Source organism: Rhinolophus hipposideros (genome assembly GCF_964194185.1).
Source record: "Rhinolophus hipposideros genome assembly, chromosome: 5".
In the NCBI taxonomy this organism is placed as follows: Eukaryota; Metazoa; Chordata; class Mammalia; order Chiroptera; family Rhinolophidae; genus Rhinolophus; species Rhinolophus hipposideros.
The window spans coordinates 87,469,540-87,495,007 of record NC_138051.1 but is presented as its reverse complement, the minus strand read 5'-3'; positions in this window follow the sequence as shown (position 1 = coordinate 87,495,007).

Below are 25,468 nucleotides of genomic sequence, written 5' to 3'. Positions count from 1 at the left end.
AATGGATAAAAAAATGTGGTACGTATATACAACAGAACATTATTCAACCTTTAATAAGAAGGAAATCCTGCCATTTGCAATAATACGGATTAACCTGGAGCCCATTATGCTAAGTGAAATAAGCCAGACACAGAAAGACAAATACTGTATGATCTTTCTTATATGTACAATCTAAAAAAGTTGAACTCATAGAAATAGAGAGTAGAAGAGTGATTACCAGGGGTTAGGTGGTAGTAGAAATGGGAAGATGTTGGTCAAGATACTTCTAGTTAGAAGATGAATAAATTCTGGAGACCTAATGTACAACATGGTGACTATAATTAATAATAATGTATTGTATAGTTGAAATTTGCTAACAAAGTAGATTTTAAGTATTCTCACCCCACAAACACACACACAATGGTAAATAAGTTGATAATTAATTAACTTGATTATGGTAATAATTTCCCAGTGTATAGGTATTAAAACATCATGTTGTAACTAAAGATATACACATTTTATTTATCAACAATACCTTACTAAAGCTGGAGAGAAAAAGAGAAAAAATAAATAAAACCAAATCACTTATAGATTATAAAATGGCCAGCAGGGTAGGAGAGCTGTCCTAACCCACAGGCAAGAGAGTTGGGCTGTACTGCAGTCCTTGCCAGTTGTAAACAAATAATTTCTGATTATCTTTGTTACTAACGATGTAGAAAAAAAACTTTTTTTCTAGGCCAATAATTGCATACCAGGTGCCACAGTCTCTATTTATGTCAGTAAAGATATCACATTTGGATTTACAGCTATGACTTACAGCATGACCTGGTTATGTCTACAAAAATCTAAGTCATTTTTCATGAGCAATCTAGCTTTCTTACTGACCAAATTTGTAAGTTAAATAGGGATGAGATAGTAATCAACACTCTTGCGTCTATCAACACTTTTATAAAAGTACTAATTTACCATTCTCCTAGGGATCTCATATAGCTTTTGGTTTTCTGTCTTGGGAGGATCATTTCTAGAAACTTCCACGTGCCCTTTCTCACTATAAAAGACCGTAGTTTAGGGAACCATTGTGGAGATTCTTTCAATTATTTTTTCAATTACTTAGTATATCTATTCTTACCATACAGACTGGCTTTGGAAAACAAAACAAAACAGAACAAGGGATGGACCCTCAGTCTCACTGGAAAGATTGGGATAGATCTGTGTAAGACTTCAACTATCACCTGATCTCTGTAAGCCTCTGCAACCAGTGGGGCAGAGTGGTACTTTAAGTCTGGTGACTCTTGTAAGTTCAAAGCTACTGTGTAATATCAACAAGAAACTCTGGGAATTTACTTTTCCAAGATCATTGTCACTCTGAAAATGGCCACTAACCACTTTGGGGAAGACTTAGGGGAAGATGCATTGTGTATATCTGTGGCCACGTTACAGGGTCTTCCTCAAAGGGACATCCTCAAGCAATCTAGATCTATAAACTGGCTGATATACATGGCACTGGCTGAACTTTGGTTTCTTTTATGAGACTTAGAAAGTGTCTGCTTATGTGCGCATCAAGCAGCATCTTAGGAGTTCTACTGAACCATTTAATTCTTCAGGACTCTGTGATCAATTATCTATCACAGCAGATCCTGTGGGTCCAAACACTCTGATTACAACTCTGTCCTAGTGACTTATTGTGATAACTATGTCCAGCTTGTTGCTAATGATAAATGCTGCCTCTGAACCTTTGGTAGAAAGGTAGCACTCACCTGTGGCAAATCAGAAATAATTGAACCCTAAAGATAAATACCATGACTTCATTCTCTTACACTCTTTACTCTCGTGCTGATGCCTCCCACTATTCAAAGTCCTCTGAAAGACAAAGGCCAAAGGAGCACATTGATACAGTCTGTAGCACAGAGCAGGTTGGAGAAGGATGGGAATGAATCTAGAATAGCAAAGGGAAGGTAAACGCCATGATGGCGACGACATTTTCCAATATCATCCCTGCTGTATTCCCAACACTTAAAATAACAGTCATGTAGTACATGCTACATAAATATTTGTTGAATGGATATATAAATGAATGAAAGGATATATTCAAGATTGCAGATATGTGCCTACATATCATAAAAATTACAAATAGACAAGGCAAAAAGACATGGGGAAATGATAAATATTAATAGGTACCATGGCAGTTGGATTTCCAGTGGATGATGTCTGTCTGTGTCAGCGCTGCTTGCAAAGGGCAGGCATAAGCCTGGCTTCTCTAGATGAACAGTGACTCTTTTAAAAGACTATTTGTCACTTCTTGAATATATATATATATATATATATATATATATATATATATATATATATATATATATAAAACAATATTCAGAATCAAAAGGAACTCCTCACTGTACTTTAAAACATCTCTAAGTCAGTCTGTAGAAATCTGTGATTCTACTCATTATCATGATATTGGCCTCAGTACACTTTTTCCATGTTAAATGATAAACCACTTGGGAAGAAGAAGATTGTCCACCATCAATTATAAACAAAAATTGTATGCCCTTTCTCAAGAAAATATTTTCATTGGGGAGGACAAAAGGAGAGTACTTGGGTATTGGTTATCCACTGAGAAACAAAGAAGGAATATATTTTTAATACTGGGGAACCAATAAGAAAGGAGTGACTCAGGACATAATGATAAAACTTATAATTTGTTGCAGAATAAAGCAAAAAACAATGGCCACAAATTCTTTGAAACTCTTCCTATCAAAAAGTAAAGTCAATTTCTAAACCACTGGCCATTGGCTTACTTTGTACAATGGGGTATGAGTAGATTTGACATAAGCAAAGGCTTGTACATTGGGGGCTTGTCTGCTCTTGCTGCTCAGAATCTTTCCACTTCCATAAGAATAGACCTGTGCTAGCCTGCGGGATGATGAGATATCCATGGCTTTTCCCCATGTAAGGTTAAGCCAGCCATCAGACAGGTAAGCGAGGTACCACTAGACTAACTGCTGCCAGCCACTAGATAGTTCATGAGGCAGTCCTAAATCATGCTATCCCAGATAACTTGACCCAGACCAGAAAAAAGCACCTCGTCAATCCACAAAACCATGAAAAACAATCACTGTTTGTTGTTTTCCATACTAGGTCTTGAAATAATTTCTTATGCACCAAAAATTAACTTATAAATGAAGTCACATTTTTTTTTCCTATTAGCAGAGTATTTTTCTTCTTCTTGATAAAATGATATAATCACTGAATTTTCCTTGATTAAAAAAAAAATGCCTAAATGTTAAGAGTGACAAGAATGCATGGAGGATGAGGATATTTGCTTGAGATGCCATAGTTCTGTCTCTTGTACTTGTTTTTTTTTAATCTAATTTGCTTCCTCTTCACCATTTCTCACTCTTCCCACAAGAATCCAAACTGGTATTGGATTTGTTGTGGGCAGAGCCAATCATAGCTGCTTTGGGTGAAGAAGTCTTCTTATCACTAAGAAAGACACACTTTAGGGTCATCTGTCAACTTCCACACGGCGCATTCATTTCAGTTTAAATTGCAGATTCCCCAAGCATTTAAAAGCCACCGGTATTCCTGAGAGGTTTAGGTCATATTTTAAACCATTTTCTGTCACTTTTGCTTTTCATGGGAAGAAATTTCAACTCCATTTTCAAGAAGAGATTTTGTTAGAGAAACAACATGAGATTTTGGATGCTAAAGGTAGAGGGTGGCAGAACAACTGATTAGAAATAGGAAATCATCTTGGGAAAGGGAGAGAACTCTAAAGTAAAGATCCAACAACTCTAAATGTTTCCCTTGGTGGAGTTGATCATATGACATGAGTTCTATTAACAACCGTATTATGGAGTCATTTGTAAGACTTCTGTAATATTAAATATCTACCTTTCTGTACGTTCCTGTCTACAAGAAGATAAAACCAAAATAATTTTCAAGAACCTGAATATGATAATCCTTGATTCAAATGTTATATACCAGACACTAAATGCAAAACAAGCCATATATAATATTTATTACATATATATATACATATATTATATACACTAATCATGCCTTGGGCTTATAGTTTAGCTCTCCTCTTCCTCAACCTTCCCCCAGACTTCCACAATTATTAAAATTATACTTTCAGCAGTAAAGAAAAAAAATATTGGTATTAATGTGATATATCTTTAATTTTTAACATACAAAGGAATAAAATGTATCATCTTTGAATGGTGTTATTTGATTATAATAATGAGTTCCACCTAAGAATGAGAGCCCTTTTTTAAGATTATATGAAAAGTAGCTACCAAAACAATGTATCATTTACAAAATAAGATTTGAGCTTGCCCTTTGTCCTGTCACAATTCAAGAAAATGATGTAGTTTTTGAAATAAAAAAGCAACAACCTTAAGCATACAAAATAGAGCGATTTAATATTTTGCTGGCACATGGCACCTTGTATCCCAAAGAGCTTTATGCCATAATAATTTGCATTTGCTAGTACTTTTCTTGTGAGATTTTTCAAAGCCTATTACATTAATGTGAATTCAACTATGATGCATTCCCTTGAAGTAGGGATTTATGCTTCATATCCCTGTTTTACAGACAAGCACATTAGGTGCTTTGCTGAAGGGTACACAGCAACTCATAAGTCAGTTAGAAAATTGATCCTAGAAATTCTAATTTCCTATCCCTTGTTCCGGTACCTTGACAAAACCATTTTCTAAATAGAGAAACATTACTCTTCAGCTAAATAGCAAATTAAAGACATGCTGTCTCATGTAATCTTGTAAATATGCTTTAAAAGCCACCAGTACTCCTGAGAGGTTTAGCATCTGGTTCTCATGGTGGCAAAAAGGAAATGGAGCTGAGAGTGAAAGAGAGACTGAATTCTCTTCAATAGCCAGAAGTAGACATCTGCACAGATTAGAGCATCTGGATTAGAATCTTCAGATTCTCTTTGCAATAGAGAAGTTCATTTCACCTGTAGCCCTGCTGGAGAGTGCCAGATTTAGCAAAGAGACAACATGGTAATGAAGAATCCTAAGCAATCTATGGTAAACAAATTTAGTATTAAGAGCTTGTAACCTGTGGTAACCATGTTCTAAGATGGCTCCCAACAAGATTTACTTCCTGGTGTCCATGCTCTTGTGATTGTCTGCTCCACACTGAATCAAGGCTAAGTCATAAAAAGCATTAATGCTTCCAGCTTATCCTCTAGGATCACTCATTCAGGGAAGCCAGTCACCATGACATAAGAATTCTCAAGTATCCCTGTGGAGAGGAAGTGAGACTTTTCTACCAACAGCCAGCACCAACTTTCCAGCCATGTGAGTGAGCCATCTTGCAAATGGATTCTCCAGCCCCAATCAAGCCTTCAGATAACTTCAATCCCAATTAACTGTATCCGCAGAATATACCCAATGCCAGAACTTACAACAAAGCTGCTTCTAAAATCCTGATCCACAAAAATTGTGAAAGATAATAAATGACTGTTGTTGACCCAGCCACTAAACTTTGGAGGTGGGGGTTGTTGTATAGCACCAGGTAACTAATATATAGTCAAACTGATAGATTTGAGGAATATATATCAGTAGTTAATTGTTTCAATTTAATTCAACAACTATTTATTGAACATCTAGTTGCCATCAGGGAGCACAGAAGAGACACTGGTGGGTAATGACCAAGCCTTAAAACAAAAGTCACTTATCACTTAGAAAAATAAACTAAAGCAAATACTCTAGCAACAATTATGCAAGCTTCAAAAGAGAAAAGATATGCATTAGGAAATTGCATGCAATCCCTACTTAAAATTATGCAGTGACTCTCTACAGGATTTTTAAGTTAAAAATTAAACTCTGTCATATTTGGTCACTAACTGAGCCTCACCTAATCCTTCTCCAAACATTCTGGCCTTCAGTCTCTTGATCATGCCAAGTTCTTTCATTCCCTTGAGCTTTGGCACATGCTCTTGGGTCAACCTTTGCAGCTCTACCCCTAACCCTGATCATGTCCCTTATCTGATTAACATGTTCAGGTCTCAGCTTAAATGCCACCTTTTTTAAGAAGCTGTTTTGGAATACTTTTGTAACACCCGGGGCGGGGGTTGGGTGAGGGGTTGCGATGATGATGGGGCATCCACACACACATACAGACACATAGAAACATACATTTTTTTTTTAATCATCACAAAACCCCTATTCGTTTCCTTCAAACAACATATTCAATTTGTAAGACAGGCCCATGTCTGTTTCTTTATCCACTGACCTTATGTACCCATTGGTTAGCTCAGTGTCCTCATATGTTAGATGCTTAATAAATATCTGTGAATGAATAATCAAAAATTTAAAAGGTAAACAAATCACTGGGAACACTGAAGGGCTTGCTAGATCATTTTAGGAAAGGCTTCCTGGAAGCAGTGACACTTAAGTAAGACTTATCAATTGTTTTAGGTTTCCCAGGGTCAGCATTCATGATAGAAATTCTTCCAAGGGAAGCACTGTATATGAGGTGGGCTGAGGAGAATGGTATTGATTTTTCAGCCTGTTGTGTTTGTTTTGTGTACCAAGTCTTCATTCTTCTCAGAGAAAACACTAAAATGTATGTTAGCATGTAACACAGTATTGCCTGGTAGAACTCATAGGGAAGAAAAGCAATGCCACCACAGCTAAATAGTAGCATTCTGAATGGAATCACGGCTGTTAATTCAAAATTTAAAAACGACATGAAAAAGTATAGCTCTCCATCAGTAGAGGTTCTGAGGTGAGAGTGTGGGAGGAGTTGGTAAGGTTTATAAGGGTGATCAGCAATATTTAGTGTCCATCCTTCTTACTTCATTCTGATACATTGTCAATATTTGAGGCAATTGTGCAAAGTCTGCAAAATTGATTGAAATACTGATGAGAACTACTAGACACAGGCCAATTTAAGTGAAACACCTAAGAATGGGCTATAAATATGAAATAACGTTCAATTAAAGAACAACTTACAATATAAAAATATATAGAGTTGAACTCTCAACTGCTTTATGAAAGTAGAATCACAGACACCATGAGTTTAAGTTAGGAGAGTCTTTTTCACATTGATTTCTATCTAAAAACAGTTCTTTTTTGAAAAATGCCACAAAATGTGCTAGCTCCTTTCTATGCATGCAAAATGACAAGTTCAATTTTTAAAATGCTTATTATAGGTGTTTGTGTTCCTGGGGTCTTTCTAGTCTGGATTTTTGTTGTTGTTATTGTTTGAATCCCTGTCTTGAAACAGTCCTGTCTTTTCACACTTCTCAAATCAGACTTTCTAAGGATGTTCCCATCTCTCTAAGCCTTTGTTCATTCATTCTTCCTCTAGCCTGGGAGTGCCTTATCCATTTCCCAGCCTCCACTCCACTACAGAGGTCCAGAGTACTTAAACAATGTGAAGTTCCTCAGAATGTCCCACAATGATGTCTTTCCTTCAAATTTATGGAATCTATTCTCTCTGTGAAATTATATCATATAAAATCATACAATGTCTTATGCCAGCACTTTTATAATCTTATATTGTTGTAGAACATCTGTTCACTTTCATTGTAACTTGATATTATTTCTCTTTACTGAGCTTTAATCTCTTAGGGTTTATCTACCCGGAAACTTATCAACTTGCATTGTACATAATAGAGTATCAATTATTATTTCATCTGGCAGATTGTATTTTCCAAAGACTATGACAGCAGTCTCTGTAGCTCATCCCACGTGCACGTTTTACAAGATGATGCCCATGGTTCTCCCAACCAGAGATGGTGTCTATGTTTCATCTCTTTGAACCTGGGGGGAACCTCTGTAAACTTCTCAACTACCAGATTGTGGTAGAAGTGATACTGACTCTTCCTACACTAGATCATAACAGCAACATAGTCCCCACCTTTTTTTTTCTCCCTCTTTCAGGCCATGTGTCTTTAGAGCCTGGAGTTACTGTGAAGCCACCATTATGAGTAACCTCAAGGATAGATTACGTGGATGGATGGAGAGAGATGCAGTTGTCACAGCCCCCAGCTATATGAGTCTTCCCAGTGCAGATACCTGACAGGTGACACAGAAGCTTTTTAGAGATGATTCTAGCCTGAGCCACAGTTGGACTAAAATAGTGAAGAGACCGCAAGAAAACACTGCCCAGCTGAGCTCAATCAATGCCCCAGAATGTGCAGGAAAATTACAATAGATTATTACTATTGTTTTAAACCACTAAGTTTGGGGTGAATACAGAGAGACAACTAAAACAGATGGTAAATTTGTAAGTTTAACTTTTGTATCTATAAGGCGTCACACAAATACAATCAATAGGGCATTTTCAACAATTTTCAAATATGTTTATTTTATTATTTATCAATTATATTCTTAATATTCCTTAGTGGTTATTTTGCATGTTTCCTAGACATAGTGTCACTTGTTTATCTGTATCTCTCTACATTAGAATATAGGCTCAAAAAGGACAAGGATTTCCCTGTTTTATTCATGGCTGGATTCCCAATAGAGAGAATAACAACCTACGTCGTTGGTTTATAAGTCATAGGAGGACCTGTATATTATTCTAGTTACTATTGGAAGTGAACAGATAATTGAAGCACAGGTATTATGGATGACTGATACATACAGATTCCTCTGGCTTTTTATGTGGTGATTGAACTATAAAAAAACTGTGGCTGATATCTTCATTTTGTTTGAATGTCCACATTTTAAAAGTCATGTATTAGACACAATGTGCTAATTTATCTTTATCTTTTCACTGCTGGGTTATATTGCAAATTCCATTAATTTTTCTCCCCATTATAAATCTGAGGTATTATTAATTTTCATTAACAACATACTCTTTTTATTAGGTATTGGTTCTGAGTGTTACCTGTTCTCAAGCTCTGGGAAGTCTCCTTTGTCTCTATTCAGTCTTTTCTCATTATTTCTAAGTTTTATAGGCTGCTAAAAAATTTCTTCCCCTGACCTTACTGGGGCTTTCAAAAGGTATTGAATTAGTATCATCCAAATTTAATGCACTGTTTCTCCTTTTCTGTCATTTATGAAGATGTAAAACAAGACCAGCTACCTAGTCTTTTGTTATATTTCTTGATTTGCTACCATCAGCCAGCCATCACATACCAGTTAATAAAGCTCCTAGCAAGTACAATTTGGAAAGATGCCCTTTAAAAACAACTGATTTCAGCATTGTTTATCCCAATGCATGTTTTCTCTGTGCACCACTGTTGACGTAAGAGCTCCAAATATTTTCATGAAAAGTAAGACAGAAACTCAGAATAATATAAAATAGAATAAAACATCGCTGCACCTGCTTCCCAAATGGCATTATTTTCTATGAAATGAAGAAATTTGATCTGAATGGAGTCGGGTAATTCTCTCCTTGACACACAGTTTCTTAAAAGAAAAAAAAAATCGAGAAATAAACTAGCCAGCTGAGTTGATTTGGATAAAATCAATTTAGTGAGAAATTTGAGGTAGCATGGGTTTAACCCTTTGTATGCTTTCTTTGTTAGTATTTTTGGCTTCTGTTCCATAGGAAAGGTATTTTATGAAAACGCTTCACAGATGGAGATCTTGTTTATAACTCACGTGTAAATCTATGGTGACCCACATGCAACACAAATCAGAGCTCCTTCCTTTCATTCTGATTGCATTTCTTGCTGCTACAATATTGCCACACATTTGGAACATGGCGATACTTTTAATATAGTGACTCTCACTTCCAAGATATTTTTCATTAGACAAAAAACATTATCAGATTTTGAAAGCAAAATGGCATTTAACAAGAGGTTAGGGACATTGTCTCCATCACATAATTATGTTCAATAAGCATTACTTTGCCAGGCTTCAGAACAATAATGATTGATAATCATCTCTACTACCTGAGGCTCTGAATGACCTTCAAATGTCCTTTGGCAATTTGCCATGAACCCAAGTAGGAAGGACACCCCATGCCCGTAGTCTCACACACCAAAGAGTTCATTATGCTTTATTGTTATTATTATTCACTTTATTTTATAATTGTATGTCTTTAAAACATAAGAGATCAGTACACATATATCAGTTATTGATAAGAACAAAACATTTGGTCAAATCAAATAAGGGCAATGATAAGCAGTCAAGTATTTCACTGACACTTAATAAAGCATTTGGGGTCCCATTTCTTATTCTTCTCATCACCATAATCTAGGTCAAGACAATTCAAGTGAGTCTGAAATCAAGAATAAGAAAATGACCAAAAGAGAATAAAAAGACATTGGAGTGAATGAGTCAAATCAAGACTGCCCTCAGCTGTCTCAAATCTTCTCTCCTTCCTCCAATCCTAACCTTCCCACAGCATGTCTCTTGTGTAACCCCTTAGTTCTGTAAGCCCCTTCTTGTAGAGAGCACACATTTGCGTTAATCCTATGAGGTTCGCAAGGGGAATATTGTGCTATATTGGATGCAGGAGATATGCAGATGAATAAGACAAAAATCTCTCCAAGATGCCTCCTTTTCTATGCAGAAGAGTACGAGAGAAGCAATCACATATAATTCAATGTGAGGCCTATTTAATTAAGTCAGATGTTGGCCCAATCATAGAGTTTTCTGAGAAGCACAAGGTCTTCCATGTTTAGGCTCTCAATATCTGAATGAATGGATGAGTGATTTAAAGCAGACATGGTTTTAAATCTAAGCTCTCCACTTTTTATATGCATGGCAAAATTTTCTATAAATGATAGTTAACAATAGTTTATAAAATAATAAAAACAAAGATAAATTTTAAGATGATATGCACATGACCAAGGGCCAAATGAAAGCAAAAGAATCTTCTCTTACACTGAAAGTTAAAGAGTCCTCTAGTCAGAAGAGTCAGTCATCTGGGAGGACGAAAAACTTTTAAGATGGTCTAAGATTCTAACAGTCTTAAAAGTGATTATATTTAAATACATGAAAAAGAAGACTTGAGAACATTACTGATGAGGGAACAAAACAATATGAACAAAAGTACAAAACAGCAGCCATGACATCTTCTTCAGCTTAATCAGTTTGTCCACAGAGGGACAATTATTTCAGTCTGACTCACTATCCCAGCCAGCCTGAAAATACATTTCCACTGTCAGCAAAGCTAAAAATGGACCTAACATGCTTTAGACATACAATGCTGAGAAAGACTTCCGGCTTGAGATATATTTTTACTAACAATGATCTGGACCCCTTACATTTCTAAGTGAGAGTAAGAAATGTTTAAGATCTGACTTCATTGTATGTTGATCCAATGCCAGTTCCAAACCCAGGAAGACAACCTGTTCAGGCCACATGTATAAACACCGAAACATTTAGGAAGGGTGCTATTTGGGAACAATTCACTCTATGGCAGGAGGTCACAGGTTTTCTGAATTAGCTGTATTGAAGCCTAATATCTCAAGTCAAAAACTGTTTCCCCTGTTACCACCTGTACTTTGGACCAACTGACTATAAATCATATTTTCCCACAACCTGCTCCTTCAGTTCAATTAATTTGTTAGAATGGCTCACAGAACTCAGAGAAACATTTTACTTACTAGATCACCAGTTTCTTACAAAAGGATATAGTTCAGGAACAGCCAGGTGCTTCCTACCCCATACATGCATAAGGTAGGATATGGAGAAAGGACTCAGAGCTTCTATACCTTCTCTGAATGTGTCACTCTCCCAGCACCTCTGCATGTTCCCCAACCTGAAAGCTCTCCAAATCCTTTGGGGTTCTTATGGAGACTTCATTACATAGGCAAGATTGATTAAATCATTAACTATTGGTGATGGAGTCCACCTTCAGCCCCTCTCTCCTCCTGGAAGGTCATGGGTGGGGGTGGGGTGGGGCTGAATGTCCCAATACTCTAATCATATGGTTGGTTTTCCTGGCTACAAGGCCTCATCCTTATGTGGGTTCCAAAAGTCTTCTCATTAACCTAACAGAATACACCGTTATGCCTCTTGTCACTTAGGAAATTCTAGGGATTTGGAGAGCTGTGAGCCAGGAACTCTGGATGACCAGATATATATTTCTTATAAATCACAATATCACATCCATTTTTCAATTTAGCTCTCAGGGTTTTCCTGGGGAGTGGGGGAGAAAGCAATCAACTGCCCTTAAATAATCGTTTGCTCTGATATGAAATACAGTGGCTAGCAAGAAACAAATATTATCAATATGCTATAGTGCATTTTATAGCAAAATTATTTCCTTCTCCTTCAAAGAGGAGCAATTTTATTAAAGGTGCACAGCCAACAGCCTGTAGCAGAATACAGGTGAATAGTATAAAACAATACCACTACCTTCCAATTCCTGATTTTCATCTTTACTCATATTTTCAATGGTGTAATTTTCTCTCTCTCTCTCTCTCTCTCTCTCTCTCTCTCTCTCTCTCTCTCTCTCTCTCTTTTTCTCTCTCTCTGTGCAAGTTCAACAATATATGCCACGAATTTGAACAGAGGGACCGTCTAGTGGCTAGGTTTTCCAACAGTCTACAATTGCCTCCACAAAATGGGAAAGCACTATTTACCTGCAAAGTTAGAGGAGAACAGGGCTGACATTCCATTTCTTGAGTATTAGCAGAGAGAGCTGAAGTGCTTCCTTCTGTTCTCTAACCATTCTGTGGTGCCTTTCCCTTATCTTTTACAGTGTTGAGAAGCCCTTTAGTCCACTGTCCTTATTCTGGGCTGATGTGACAAAAATGCAGGTTTAGGGAAACAGATGCACACTCATCACCCAACCTCTTTCTACAAAGCGTTTCCTTTCTATCCCATGCTGCCCCCAGAGAACAGATAGTAGCCGAGTTATAAACGAACTGGGAGATGTAGTCTTCAGACCTGAGAAACTCGTGGTGTGAATCCTTGCCCTTGAGAGAATTTTCTGAGTAGCATTAGCCAAGCTTATTTTCTGACTACTTATGACGAAAGATCAAATAGAAACGGAATGCTTCAGAGCCATCCAGACAGCTGTCTCACATTTAAGGCATCTTTCTTATGTGAAATATCAATTTCACTGCAGCTCTCACTTCAGATTCAAAAACCTGTTTTTTTCCAGTATAACCCAGAAGGGAAGAGCTCTGAGATATATATTGGAGTGGCCTCATTACTCAGTTCTGTTTGCAGCTAGTAGCCTAGAGAAAATGCATCTTAGATTTGATTAATTGATTGATTGATTGATTTTTAAATCATTCTTTTTTCAGTTACAGTTGACATTCAATAGTATTTTGTATTAGTTTCAGGTGTACAGCATAGTGGGTAGATATGTATATAATTTATGAAGTGATTTTCTTGATTAGTCTAGTACCCACCTGGCACTAGACATTGTTGTTGTAATATTATTGACTGTATTCTTTATGCTGTATTTTACATCGCTGTGAGTATTGTGACTACCAATTTGTATTTCTTAATCCCCTCACCTTTTTCACCCAGCTCCCTAACCCCCCTTCTCTCTGGTAGCCATCAGTTTGTTCTCTGTATGTGGGTCTGTTTCTGTTCTATTTATTTTTTTCTTTTGATTCCAAAAGAACTAAATTTCATACTTAACCCAGAGTGTCTCTTTCAAGAAAATTATTGCTAAATTATTTTAGCGGCATTATTACCAGGAATCATAGCCAGACTTACCTGTAGGCAATAGCCAGACTTACCTGTAGGCAATAGCCAGACTTACCTGTAGGCAATAGCCAGACTTACCTTTGCCTACAGGTAAGTCTGGCTAGCACACTAACACAATGACACATCTGAAATTATTTTTTAGAACAGCTAATACAATAAAATCATCTTCAAAATTTAATCACTATTCATCAAGAGTGCCAAGACAATTAAATGGGGAAAATACTCTTCAGTAAATGGTGCTAGGATAACTGGATAGCCACATGCAAAAGAATGAATTTGGACCCCTTCCTCACACCACACAAATTATTAATTCAAAATGGATCAAAGATCTAAATGTAAAAATAAAACTGCAAAATTCTTAGAAGAACACATAGGAATAAATTTTTGTGACCTTGAGTTACGCAAAGATTCTTAGATATGATAACTAAAGTAACAAAAGAAAAAATAAAATTAAACTTCCTAAAAATTTTTAAAATGTTTGCTTCACAGAACACCATCAACAAAGTGAAAGGACAACCAACAAAAGGGGGAAAATATTTTAAAATCATATATCTGATAAGAAACTTGTATTTAAAATACATTAAACACCTCTTAAAATTCAATAATTAAAAGACAACTCCATTAGAAAACGGGCACAAATCAGAACAGACATTTCTTCAAAAAAGACATAAAAGGACAAACTATGTGAAAAGATTCTCAACATATGATCTAGAAGTCCTACTCCTAGATATGTACTGAAATAAAATTAAAACTATTCCATGCCAAAAAAAAAAAATGTGTAGGTGTATGATCACAGCAGCTTAACTCATGACAGTCCAAACGTGGAAGTAACTCAAATGTCCATCACCTAATGAACAGGTAAAAGCAAGATGACATGTCCATATAATTGAATATTATTTGAAAATAAAAGAAAATGAAATACTAATACATGTTGGCTATCATGGATGAATCTGGAAAACGTCATGCTCAGTGTGAGCACATACTTATGATTCTATTCACATAAAATATCCAAAATAGGAAAATCTATACACAGAAAGGAGGTTAGTGATTGCTTAGGGCTAGAGGGATGGAATAATGGAGTTGAATGGAAATGGGAGTAACTGTTAAAGGGTATGGGGTGTTTTTAGGGGGTAATAAAAATGTTCTAACATTTGTTGTGGTTATGTCTTTGTAAATATACTAAATACCCTTGAATTGTATAATTTAAATTGGTGAATTTTATGATATTTAAATTATATCTCAATAAAGCTTTAAGAAAAAATGTCATCCGCAGCATTGTTAGAACCAATTTCTCAAGATTGAAACTATAAAGTTGAAAGAACTTATGAATATCCCCTTTGCAGAAAATTACATAACCTGCTGATACATTTTTTTTGTGTTTAAAGCATATTTATTAGCTTTACTTAACTCTTCTTAGTTTAATCAGATTTTACTTTATTCATCTCCTCTTGAAATTAATCTCCATGTTGAGACAAATCCAACCCATAGATTATTTTCTCATGAGTCATCCATGTAGTTCCCAATTCCTTTACCTTTAATGCTTCTTATAAAACCAAATCAAGGAGACAAATAAAGCTCTTGACAATAACTTTTTAGTGTCTTAAATATTTTTATTGTATGATAAAGAGAACATGCTCACTGCAACCTTTCTTTCTTATCTATGGAGAACTAGATCCACTCATTATAAGATTGGCTAACACTGGAAATATGGGAATAAGTAATCTAACTGGGAAAAAATAATATATTTATCTCAGCTTAGTGTTGATCTAAATTATAGAGGCAAAACCTATGAAAATAAGTTATATTTTCAATCATCTGGTTATTCTGTGATCTTTGAAACTTTTGTGTAAATAGCAATTTGTATTACTAATCATGATAATATTCTTAAATAATTCAATTTAATACATTTATTCACCAGTGAAGATTGCTTAAATTTTAATTGCACACTTTTTTAAATCTAAGAACCAGAGAAAATTTCTATATGGTGTTAACTTTTAAAATAATTAATGTAGTTTACAGAGTTACTTCTATAAAATCATTTTACTAAAGACAGCATCGTAAAATCTCACTGTGATGCTATAAAGCATCAATAAAATTTAATTTGAAAAGTTAACAAAGTCCATTGAGACTCAACCACATTTTATGACAATTCATTATAGTTACTGTTAATACTGCCAAGATGTAGAAATATTGTGGCCAATAAGCTTTCCTCATTTTTTTCTAGAGTTACCACTGCAGTGTCTATAAGCATAATAGTATAGCTATCACAGAATGCAGATTATAACACGTAAGTGTGGTAGAAAGACCCAGAAGGGAAAAAGAGGAAAAGGAGATTTACAGTGTGCACATAATTTTTCTTCTCTTTTAAATGTATTGAGATATCTTTAACATACTATCTACCTATCTATCTATCTATCTATCTATCTATCTATCTATCTATCTATCTATATCTATATCTACATCTACATCTACATCTACATCTATCTATATATGTATATCTGTGGTGTACAACTTAATGTTTTGATTTATGTGTACATTGTTGAAAGATTACTACAATCAAGCTAAATAACTTATCCATCACCTCTACGTAATTACCATTGTGTGGATGGGTGTGCGTGTGTGTGTATTTGTGTTGAGAAGATTTAAGACCTATTCTCTTAGCAAATGTCAAGTATACAATATAGTATTGTTAACTATTATCACCATCCTGTATACATTAGCTCTCCAGAACTCATTTGTCTTGCATATCTGAAACTTTGTACTCTGACCAACATCTCATTCCCCCACCCTTCCCCTGGCAACCACCAGTCTACTTTCTACTTCTATGAGTTTGATGATTTTAAATTCCCCATATCAGAGAGATCATGCAATATTTGTCTTTCTGTGTCTGGCTTGTTTCACTTAGCATAATATGCTCCAAGTTCATACGTTTTGTCACAAATGGCAGGTTTCCTTCTTTTTTAATGCTGAATAGCATTACATATATATATATGACATTTTCTTCAGCCGTTTATCCATTAGTGGACATATAAGTTGCTTCCGTATCTTAATTATTGTGAATAATGCTGCAATGAACACGAGAGTGCAGATAAATTTTCAAGATCCAGATTTCATTACCTTTGGATATGTGTCCAGATGTGGAATTGCTGGATCATATGATATTTTTAATTTTTTGAGGAACTTCTGGACTGTTTGCTGTAACGGCTATATCAGTTTACATTACCACCAAGAGTATACAAGGATTCTCTCTTCTCTACATTTTCACCAACACTTGTTATCTTTTTTATAATAGCCATTCATCCTAACAGGATATATGTTATATATCCTAACATATAACATGTGATATCTCATTGTGGTTTTGATTTCTGTTTCATACTCCTCAATTTAAAATATGTTATAAACCTTTGGTAATCAAAACAATGTGGTACAGGCATTAAAATAGACATACAGAAGGGATCGCCCTGATAAGCCCAGTACCCATCTGGCACCCTACATATTCTTTACAACATCATTGATTATGTTCCCCATACTGTATTTCATATCTCCATGACTATATTGTGACAACTAATTTGTGCTTTCTAATCCCTTCACCTTCTCCCCCAGTTCACAGACTGTATAGACGCTGACCACTGCACTATATACCTGAAGCCAAAGTAGAATAATATTGTGTATTCTACTTTGGCTTCAGGTATATAGTGCAGTGGTCAGCGTCTATACAGTGTCTGTCTATACAGCGTCTATACAGCGTCTATACATATATATATGATGTAAAGTACAGCATATAGAATATAGTCAATGGTATTATAACAGCTATTAATATATTTGATGTCAGAGGGGTAGTAGATTGATTGGGAGGGGTTATCACTTTTTGAGGGGTGTAAATGTCTAACTATTACATTGCTTTGTACACCTGAAACTAATAAAAAAGAAAAAGAGACATATAGGCCAATGACACAGAACAGACAGCCCAAAAATAAATTGTATTTATGGTTAGTTGATCTTCCATCAGGTGCCAAGAACACACAATGAAGAGAGGCTAGTCTCCAGTAAATGGTGTTGAGAAAACTGGGTATCTGCATGCAGAAGGGTGAAAGTGTACTTTTTATCCCATGCCATATACAAAAATTAACTCAAGATGGACTAAAGACTTAAATGTAAGACCTGACACTGTAAAATTACTAGAAAAAAATAGGATAAAAGCTTCTTGACATTGGTCTTAGCAATGACTTTTTTGGTCTCAATACTAAAAGCAGAGGCAACAAAAGCAAAAATAGATAAGTGGGACTGCATCAAACTAAATAGCTTCTGCACAGACAAGAAAACCATAAAAAGAGGGAAAAAGAAGCTGATAGGAGACAATGTTTGTAAACCATATATCTGATAACAGTTTAAGATCCAAAAATATGTAAGGAACTCATATAATAACAATAACAAAAAATAACCCAATGAAAAAGAAAAATGGACAAAGGACCTGAATAGATATTTCTCAATAGAAGCATACAAATGGCAGAACAAGAAATAAGCAAAAAACGGTACTCAGCATGCACACACTCTGGACCAATCTGGGGGAATCTATCTGATAGCTACATACAGACAGGAAAACAAAAACACATGTACAAGATGTTCACAGAAACCATGGTTGTAATGACGGAAATGTTGGGATCATACAGTATATTGCTAGAAGCCCAGTTTCTAGTCGTTAATCAGCCTGCATCAGCACTTTCAATAGAATTTTAGAGGCCAGGAAATGACAATCTGTTGTGGTGTGTGCCTGCCTGAAAACAGTCTGAAGAGAGCTATTTACAAAGATGCAGACAATCCTCCACGTGCTTGCTGTGTCCTGCTCAGATTTGAAAGGCATTTCTCAACTGTCAAATGGGAGCCAGATGCTCTGGCCAGAACGATCACAGAATCTTACTGGATAAATCACCAAAAAAAACCATATTTCTAAAAGAGTCCAGTGGGTCCCAGTCTTCACTTCAGCAAGAGAAAAGATTTTTCATTCTAAAATACCAAGTTTCCAGATAAATGCAGGTTGTTCATGATGAATGCAGAAAGTAGTCTTGTGTAAATGGACTATAAATCAGGTTTCTTTCATGGGTCTCATCCAATGTACATTTCCCACCACAAACACCTCACTTTTTGCCCCCAGGATTTTGTCTACACTGCCCTCCTTTTACTAAAATAATGCCCATCCTTCTGAGCTCAGTTATCATTGTAAGTGCTCTATGAACCAATCTCCCCCAACCTTTCATTTCTAGCAGATGTCTAACAGATATTTCGGGCACTACTCAACTATTATTTTATATAAATCATATATATGTATATATAATTTATATATATATGTGATTATGAATATCATGTGTATGATTTATATAAAATATATAATATGAATAGCATATTTTATAATGCATTTAAGATGGTATGGATAAGCAAAAAATATACAGAAATAATTTAAAAGATTTTTACGTATATTTTCCCATATGTGATGAGGACGTGTTCGTCTCGATTAATAGATCTCTACATTATCTCTCTGGGTAAATTCCCAATAGTCCAGGAGAGACATATGGATGCACCAAAATTGACTTAACCACACAACTATTATTAGATACTAAAAAAGCAACACTGTAACCAAGATCCTTATACATATGTGATGTATATACAAAGTATACATACATACATACATACTTATACAAAGTATACATACATACTTTGTTTTTATTACCTCCTTACATCACATTCTGAGATATGGATTATTCACTCAGATGTCTTGCAGTATTCCTTCAAAAAAAGTGAAATTAATGTTTGCATTTTTGAGCGAGATATGATGCTTATTGTGAATTGTCTCAGCAATAGTGGGTAGCATCACTATTATTTTTAAATCTTAGTAAATCTGATAGTGAAGAGTAATATCCTATTCTTTTAATAGTTTTTTTTTTCTATTTACTATTACAATTGAACATCTTTTCATGCTTTTTACATTTTTCTAAGCTTTAATACAGATTATATTAAATGGAAGTATCTATTCTTAGATGGTGTCCTAGAATTTTCTGCAAAGCTCTCCAGGCATGGTGATGATAAAAAGTATTGTTTTACATATGGTTTTATCTTCCATTTTATAATAGTAAGAATTTGTATTTCTCTCTTTCCATGAATAGCACTGTCATTGGTTTATCTTTCAAAAAATTTAATCTTACCTTAATTTGTAAATTCTGTAAATTTTCTGTTGGTACCTATTCTCCTTAGGGGTGCGTGAATATGAGTAGGGGTACATGAATATGAGTGTGTGTGCGTGTGTGTGCCTTCTCTTGATTGCATAGTTCATTTATTCCAATTTTTTCTTTAATAATAAAAACACTAAATGTGTCAGTTTTCCTCTTTATACATCTTGTAATAAACACAAGTTTTTATATCTATTATTGTTATAATTAAAGTTTTTATTTTCTCTTCGGCAAAAGTTTTATGTATATTTGTTTTAAATTTCTAGGTATTTAGGAATTTTTATTGATTTCTTTGGATAAAGGTAATTTTGCTTCTTTGTTATTGGAGGGTGGTTAACCGTTTTAAAGTTCTGTTCTATTGCAATCAAATAGCATAACTTCTAAAACATCTGCTTTGGGGACTCTGACATTTTCCTTGATTCATAAAGATCAAATTTTGAAATATTCCATATGTATTTGAAAGGGAACTATAGCCTTTGTGTGAAAGGAATAGAGTTATATATACATATATTAATATACAAATATATTAACAAAATCCATGTAATTAATTGTTACCTGCATTATCTGTCAAAGACAATTTATGTTAATACATTGCTGTCAATTTATATAATTGACTTTAATATATATTGTCAATCTCATCTTACTTTTCTAAGTGCTTTACCTTACGGCAATATTCGATATTCTGTGTTCATCAGTTACTTCGTTTTATATTATCATCGTGAATTACATCTTTCACTAAGAAACCTCCTGTCTATTCTATTTAATGTTTTTTGCCTTAAAACTTACTTCATAGTATTAATAATGCAACACTGTGGGAATAGTGATAGCAGTATTAACTTCAAAACACAACTCTGCCACTTAGTTAAGCTAGGTAATCGTGAACAAGTTAGTGCATGTGCCTCAATTTCTGTAGCTGTAAAGTGGATACAATAATAGTACCTTCCCTCATAATATGTCCCCAAGTGTTTAGAACTCTGTATTAACTATAGCATCTTTTTCTGTTTATATTTTCCTGAAAATATGTGTCTACTTACTTTTACTCTTCTTTCCACTTCACTTTCAGACTATTTCTTATACTTAACATCTACTAATACTTTGTATTTTGAAGGGAATGACATTGCACAAGTATCAACTTGTTTAGTGGATCTCCTGTGTGCATAACAAATAGAAGCTGTGCCATCCATTGGGATTTGGAGCCAGAACACTCCAAATCTAGGGGGATCCAACCTCTCAGTTCTGACACTTCATCATCTTTGGGAAAGTCATTTAGCCTCTTTGAGACTTAATGTTCTTACTTATAAAATAGGAATAGCACCCACTATAAAAATCTTTGATGAGGCTCAAGTGAGATAATATACAGGAAAATCCTTCAGAAACTAAAATGTTACTACAACATTATTTGTTTTATTGCTATTGTTATTGAAGAATCACAAGCCCTTTTAGAATCTCTTCGGACGAGATAGCTTCAAAATTCAGAATATTTATAGTATTTTAGAAAAGTAATTCAGCATACATTCCAATTAATAGATTTAGAAAGCTCTAAACTTATAATCAAACACACAGATATTTCTACAGCAAGATAGACAAATAATCCCACTAAGTAGGGTAAATAAAGATTTCACCTAGCTTCAGGACCATTTAGGACACATTTAACTCTCAATTAAGTTACAAAATTTTACATTTCAGTAGCTTTTTGGATTTTGCAATTGGTGATGAGAAGTTGTTGACCTGTATTTCCATGGTTTCAACATTAAATCTGTTTGTCTTGTTCGTGCAGATTACATTTTTAAAGAACATTTATTAAGTGTCTTGATGTGTGTGTCATGTAAACAATTGGAGAGAACATGAAAGAAAAGAAAAAGAAAGATCAATTGTACGTCATTAAAATTTAGTACTTTCACTTATCAAAGAACACTATCAAGAGAATGAAAAGACAGGAGATTCAGGTCAAGATGGCGCATTGGTAAATGCTGTGCTTACCTGCTCTCATGACAACATCAAAATTACAACAAAACTACAGACCAACCTCTATGAGAATCGTGCAAAATCTTGCTGGACTGAAGGCCAGAGCACTCCAAATCTAGGGGGATCCAGGACTAAGGACTTGCAGAAGGAGCCACCTTGAGACTGGTATGAGAGGCAGAGATGCAAAATGGGCTGGTCCTATACCCGCGTATGACCATTAGAAATTGGGAGGTATATCTTGGCTGCTGAGGTCCCCCCAGAGGAGTGTGGGGTCCCAGCCTCTTCCTATCCCATGGTTCCAGTACTAGGGAGAGAGGACCTCATAATTTGTGGCTGTGAAAACCTGTGGAGTTTGTGACTGATTGAGACAGAGGGCAGCTGCACTCCCAGGTGCTTCTCTTAAAGTCACCATGCATAGACATACTCATCGATGGAATCAGTGGCTGTGAGCTCCAGTGCTGGGGCAGCAGCTGTTAAGGTGGCAGGGTCATATGGTGGGGAACTAAGTTGTCTGGCATGGGACAAGGACTGCAAGGCAGCATTCTCCTGGATGAAAGAACTGGTGGAAGCCACAATTTCTTTGGTAAGCCTTTCCCCTTCCCAGCGTGCAGACACCAAACTTTCAGGTACACCCAAGCTGCTTCCAGTGGCTTTTTCATTCAAACCACCTGTCTTGGTTCATGCTGCAGACTTTCCTATGGTCTCTGAAAGGTTGACGGAACCCAGACAAGTAGCATCTGACTTGAGTATGTCCTGTACCTCTGGCTAAGCAGCACTAAGCCCAGCAATATTGGCAGCTGGCCTTGGTTCACAACTTGGCCTCTCAAGACACAAGCATGGCACAGGTGGCAGCCATCTTCAGATTTATTTGTGGCTCCCACCAGGTTGCCCCAAGTAGGGCATGGGCTGTGCCTGAACTTGACCTACAGTGGATCCCCTCCAAGGTGGTCTTAGGGCTGGTGCCCCTCGTGGCCAGCTTTCAAATGAGCTGGAGCATCTCCTCGCAGCCTCCAAGAATGACACACACAACGAGCAGATTGGGCAGGCACCAGAGCCCTGCTGAGGCAGATCTTGCTCTGTTGTGGTCAGACCCTGGACCACAACTCCTCCACTGTGGTAAAGGCCAGTCCTCACAACCAATGAGCCTGAGGGTCAATCCCACCAATTGATATGCAAATAGCAACAAAGGTTCAACTACAAGAGGAGAGCACACACAACCCACACAAGGTACATACCTGAAGTGTGTGGCTCAGGTGACCAGAAAGACTGAGCCACTGAACCCCACAGCACACCTACTACATAAGGCCACTCTACTAAGACTGGAAGACAGAGCAGCCCTACCTAATACATAGAAACAAACACAGGAAAGCAGGCAAAATGGGGAGACAAAGAAACATGTCCCAAATAAAAGAACAGAACAAACCTCCAGAAAAAGAACTAAACAAAATGAAGATAAGTAATCTACCAGACTCAGACTTCCAAACACTGGTAATCAGGATGAGTTTAGGGAGAACTTCAACAAAGAGATAGGAAACATAAAAATGGAGATAGAAAACATGAAAAAGAACCAGTCAGAAATAAAAATAAAAATAAAAATAAAAAAAAACCACAATGGAAATGAAGACTACATTACAGGAAATCAACAGTAGATGAGATGAAGCAGAGGATTGAACAAGTAATGTAGAAGATAAGGTAGCAGAAAACACCCAATCAGAACAGCAAAAAGAAAAAAGAATCCAAAACATTGAGGAGAGTTTAAGGGGCCTGTGGGACAACATCAAGCGTACCAACATTCAGATCATATGGGTACCAGAAGGAGAAGAGAGAGAGAGCGAGTAATTAAAAACTTATTTGAAGAAATAATGACAGGAAATTTCCCCAATCTGATGAAGGAAATAGATATACAAGCCCAGGGAATGCAGAGAGTCCCTAATAATATGAACCCAAGGAGTCCAACACTAAGATACATCATAATTAAAATGTAATGGTTAAAGACAAAGAGCGAACCTTAAAAGCAGCAAGAGAAAAGCAGTTAGTTACCTATAAGAGAGCCCCCCATAAGACTATTAGCTGATTTCTCAACAGACTCTTTGCAGTCCAGAAGGGAGTGGCAGGAAATATTCAACGTGATGAAAAACAAGGACCTAAGCCAAGATTACTCTACGGAGCAAAGCAATCATTTAGATTCAAAGGATAGATAAAGAGCTCCCATACAAGGAAAAGCTAAAGAAGTTCGTCACTACCAAACCAGTATTACAAGGAATCTTGGAGGGACTTATTTAAAATGAAAAATATAAATAATAGTGAATAATGAAATGGCAAAAATTACATGCCTATTAACAATTAATTGCAGTGTAAATGGTTAAAGGCTCCAACCAAAGATAGGGGAGCTGAATGGATAAGAATATAAGACCCTTATATACGCTGATTACAAGAGACTCACTTCATATTGAAAGACACACAGAGATTGAAAGTAAAAAGATAGAAAAAGATACTTCATGAAAATGCAAACAAACAAACAAACAAAAAGCTATACTTAGGGATAGTAATACTTATATCAGACAAAATAGACTTTAAAACAAAGACTATAACAAGAGACAAAGAAGGACCTAGTAACCCCACGCTATTTCACGGAGAGAGCTCATTCATATATTCATTGCAGTATTATTTACATAAGCCAAAGCAACCTGGTTGCCCTTGAATAGATGAATGGATAAAGAAGAGATGGTACATATATACAATGGAATGTTAATCAACAATAATCTGCGACAACATGGATGGACCTAGATGGTATTGTGTCAAGTTTATTAAGTCAGACAGTGAAAGACAAATGTTATATGATTTCACTAATAAGTGGAATGTAAAGAACAAAATAAACAAACAAACAAAACAGAAAGAAACTCATAGATACAGGGAACATTTTGATGGTTGTCAGATGGGAGAGAGGTTGGGAATAGGTGAAAAGAGGACAGGATTAAGAAGTACAAATTGGTTGTTGTAGCATGGTCATGGGGATGTAGGGTACAGCATAAGGAATATAGTAAACAACATTGTGATAACTATGTATGATATCAAATGAATACTGGATCTATTGGGGTGATAGATGGGAGGGAGTTTGGGGGCAGGGCGTAAAAAGTGAAGGAATTAAGAAATGCAAATTACTAGTTACAGAACAGTCATGGAGATGTAAAGTATGGAGTACTTTGTATATAAAGTATAGAGTACTTGTAGATGTAAAGAATATAATCCATTGTAATAACTATGTACAATGTCAGGTGGGTACTAGTCAGAGGGGTTATTTCCTAAATTATACAAATCTTTAACCACTATGCTATACACCTGAAACTAATATAAAATAATATTGAATGTCAACTCTAACTGAAAAATTAAAAGTGGGGGAAACAATCAAGAAGTATAAGAGGTTCAATGTTCCAGATAAACAAGTAAGTCTTGGAGATGTAATGTACATCCCCATAGGAAATATAGTCAATGATAATGTGAGCATGGTGTGGTGTCAGGTTTGTTCCTGGACTTGTCATTATGATTACTTCCTTAGCATAGGGAATATAAACAATAATATAGTAAAAACTATGTACAGTGTCAGGTGGGTATTGTTGAATAACTATGATGTACACCTGAAACTAATATAATATTGTATGTTAGCTATCTTTTAGTAAAAATCTAATTTAAAAAGTGAGAGAGAAT